Genomic DNA, 4,561 nt, shown 5'->3' on the forward strand with positions numbered 1-4,561 from the left:
AAACATTTAACTTAACGCCCTTGCTTTCCCTTGGTCTCCACTTTGAATCCTGGCTCTCCAAATTTGGCAAATTTCCTTGCACACTAATAGCGCTACTTTGCTTTGGAGAGAGGCTCCCACTTCGAGCCTTGCTGGTTGCATTTTGTGGTTGATTTTTGGGCCTTTAAGACGCCTTTCACTTTTGTATCAATTTCATGTCAAATATGGATTCCTATATATCGTTGGAAAGCTTTGGATGTCAGCTTTCTAATGCAACTAGAAACACATCAATTGGACATTTGTAACTCAAGTTATGCCCTTTGAAGGAGGCATGATCATGCTGTCACAAGGCTGGAAAAAAACCGAAAAAGTTAACAAAGTTAACTTAACGCTACATGCTGATGCCTTGTGTTGTACCCTTCCTTTGATTTACTTGTAGCGCTCAGTTGGATCAATTAACTTAGCGCCATTGGCCTTGTGTTCATGGTCATGGTCCACGCTTTTAAAAGTGTGGCCTAAGGCCTCAAAGTGTGCCTAACTTCAAAGTGTGCTCCAAAACTCTTTTTTTCCCTTTTAGTTTGTTTTGTGCTTTTTTTTGCTTCTTTTTCTTCTTATTTCCTACAGAGTTTATCAAATCAAAATATCAAGGAAATATATCATTTAAACACAAAAGAATGCAATATTTAAGCACTAATTATCAATTTCTTGTATGAAAAAGCATAGAAAAACATGACATGATGACATGTCATCACAACACCAAACTTAAACCTTGTTTGTCCCCAAGCAAGAAAAGAATCATGCAATTAAGATTGACAATCCAAGGTATGAGGAATAGCAACTCAATGTTCATGATTGGCTAGTTTTCTATGCATGCCACAATCACAAAAGAAATATAAATGATTGATGCTTCTATCTAGCTCAATTTATGAAATCTTTTCCTTATACTTCTTCCTTGAAGCAAGCTTTTGATTTTCTTATTAGATTCTCCTTTTGGGTGCTTTGCCCCATGAGTTGATAACAAAACTATGACTCTAAATGCTTTGTCTTCAAGTATTACCACTTGATACATAAGCACCACAAGCATTTAATTAGAGGACTTCATTAAGCTCATTTGTTTCTTTTCTTGACTCTCTAATCATTGATGCTCAGAGCCTTGAGCTTTGAGGGAGTGCTTTTTGCACTTGAGCCTAACCTTGACTTTTAAGTGTTTTGTTTTCAAGCTTTTTGCTTGATACATAAACACCACAAGTACTTAACAACTTAATTGTCATTGGTACTCAGAGCCTTTAGCTTTCTTATTCTTTCCCTTTTTCTTTTCTTGCATTAATTTGCAATTGCTTCTTCAAGGTTTTCATGATTTCAAAAGATTTCACAAAATGTCCTAGATGAAAACTTCAATTAAATAAAATCTAATGCAATTGAGCAACAATTAACCATACTAGCCTTCCAATACTTGTATGCACATGCTAAATTCTTCTTTAATGATCTTGTTTGTTTATGATCATGATGCTTTATTACTTTTGAATTCACAAAACTCAAGTTGGTAGTCATAATATCACAGCAACATATTGCAAATCAAAATTCAGGCTATGCTTATTCATACCACACATGCATACAAAGAAGATAAAGACAATCATGCAATTTAAAGTGCTGGAAACAAATGTACAACCTTGTAATTCATCTTCTCTATTGTTGTCATTTTCCTCTTATTCTTCCCTTTCCCTTGCCAAACTCAGAATGCTTGTTCTTCCTCAAGCAACAATTAGAACAATGGCTATGGGGCTAACATGGGTCATGAATGTCTTACACAATGAAATGTCAGCAGTACATGCGTTTTAAGCAAGCAAAATTGAGGATAACAATCAAGGCATAGGAAACAGAGACATTGCGATTGCAAACTTAAGAAGGTGAGCACAATACATTGCATAAAAGATAAGTGGCACACCAAACTTAGTGTGACACTTTCACTTGGAATTAATGCAAGTATCCAGTAAAGATTGGAAGCAAATTTTGTTGCATAGCAACACCAAACTTAGAATGCAATCCTATGTCCATTTTGTTTGAAATAAGACTAAATGAAACTGTTGTATGTTAAATACAATCACCAAGCCAAGAATCTTGTCATGAATAAGGATCTCTTGGTAATGTATTAACAAAAACAGTTAATAAAAGCAGGCATTAAAAACAAGGAAATGACTCAAACAAAGAGACAACTAAAATTATCCACTAAGAAGAAAAATAACACTGCAAAGAGCATTATGATTATGCAGACAAGTGGTGTTGCTGAATGAATTGCATAGAAAAATAAGTGGCACACCAAACTTAGAATCTTAGTGTGACACTTCCATGTAGAATTGATGCAATCATCTAAAGGGATTGAAAACAAATTCTTGCAGGGCAACACCAAACTTAGAATGTAACCAAATGACAATTTATTGAATTTAAACAAAGCAAAGAAAGAAAACAAAGCAGAAAAGATAAACGTTACCTACGGTTGACATGTTGTTCACTTTCTTCCTCTTCTTCCAGTTTGTTAAGAGGAATGACCTCAAGGGAGAAAAGACTCAGCCATTGTCCCTTGTCTTGGCCTCTCCTCAGCAAGCTTACTTTTGTAAATGGCTTGATTGATCTTGCTTGCTGGATCAGGGATAGGATTGGTGCTCTTGTTAGTTGCCTTCACTTCTTTAATTTCAGGACATGGTTGCTGTGTTATTATTAGAGTTTTGTCTTCATCAAGAGTCCCTTGCAATGGTAGTTCAATGAGCCCTTCCTCTATGCACTTTTCTACTTCACTTGAGTGTGAATTCTCTTGAGTATCTTCCTCTATTTCTTCTTCATGATTTTCCATTAATTCCTTTGGGAGGAAATCTTTATGTTTCATTGTCACCTCAAGTAGCTTTTGTGAATGTAAAATCCTTGGCTCATGTTCCTCATCCTTCATTGCCATTTCACTTGACACATGGACCTTTTGTTCTTATTTTTCCACTTCCTCACCCACAAATTGGTCTTCATCCTCACTGTTTGATGGTTCTAAGTTCCTCCTTGTTTGCTCCAAGGGCCCATTCATCTTCTTGAAGAGGATTTCTTTCCAGGATTGGGATTGTGTGTGTCTTTTCACGAGTTGTCTGTGTATTTCAATCGCTTAGCATCGACTTTCTAAGGGTTCTTTGGACAATTGAAGGTAATCCTCAACTGCTAGTTCAAGAGATGAAGGTTGAGAGTAATTTTGGTGACATGGATGTGTTGTGGTGAAGTTGTGTTGAGGGGTGTGGAATGAGTTTTGTGAGTTGTGGGATGAATTTTGTGGTTGGTGGGATGACTTGTATGGATCTTGGAGGAAACTTTGTGTTGAGGCATAATCAAATGATGAAGAACTTTCAAATAAGAAACTGGGAAGTGAGGGTGGACAGTTTTTCATGACTGTATTGAGAGTATACTCCAGGGAAGATGTCTCTTGATGAATGGAACATGAATCATTGAAATTCCCTTCCCAGCCACGATTTGTGTAACTGTCATCATAGTGGGAGTCACTTTGTGGCTCTGGGAGGTGTTCACGCTCTTTCATTCCTTGGTGATACTCCCATCCACCATGAGGATAATGATATGAATCATTTTGTGGTGGTGGTTGGTATCCCATATGATTCTCTTGCTCATCTTGTGTCTCTGAAGCAAATCTCCATGAATTGGAGTGCTCAGAATTTGTATTTTCTTGGTGATATTCCCAGCCACCATTAGAGAATGGTGATGGTGGATAATATCCCATAAAATTTGTTTGATTATAAGATGAGTTGAACTCCATTTGAATTTTGTAAAACACAACACCATTGAAATTTGAAATTCATGTCACAAAGAAGAATTTCTTAGTGAAGCAATAACTCAAACACCTTGCTATCAACTTAAATCAGAGAACAAAAACAAAGAAAATGCTTGATCTAGACTTCTCACCCACTTAATTATTGTTGATCTAAATCAATCCCCGGCAACGGCCCCAAAAACTTGATGGGTTGAAAACGGATTTCCAACACCTAAAACTCACCGGCAAGTGTACTGGATCGCATCAAGTAGTAAAACTCACTTAGAGTGAGGTCGATCCCACAGGGATTGATGGATCAGGCAACTTTAGTGGGTGATTAGTTTAGTCAAGCTAACATTGATGATTTTAGTGAAAATTGAAGCAACAGAATGTAAATGACAAGGAATTTAAAGTGCAGAAAGTAAAATTACAGAAACTTAAAGTGTAAGAAATTTAAATTGATGAATCTAAATTGCTGGAAATTTTAAATTACTTGAAGAATAAAGGATTTAGGGACTGAGATTCAAAATAAAACTAAGTAAGAAAATATAAATTGCAGTAAACCAGAGAAATGTAAGATGAAGAGAATTGCAGAAGAACTAAAACAAAATTTAAATTTAGCTCAATTGTGAAATCTAAAGGAGAAATTCAAGATCTCAGGAAATCAATGAGACTAGAAAACAAGTCTAAATCTCAATTCCTTCCTTGATACAACAGAGAACAATTTGCAGATGAAAAGTAAATGGAACAGCAAATAAAACTTGGATCCAATTCTTAGAACAATTGAGA

This window comes from Arachis hypogaea, chromosome 14 (genome assembly GCF_003086295.3).
Source record: "Arachis hypogaea cultivar Tifrunner chromosome 14, arahy.Tifrunner.gnm2.J5K5, whole genome shotgun sequence".
Taxonomy (NCBI): Eukaryota; Viridiplantae; Streptophyta; class Magnoliopsida; order Fabales; family Fabaceae; genus Arachis; species Arachis hypogaea.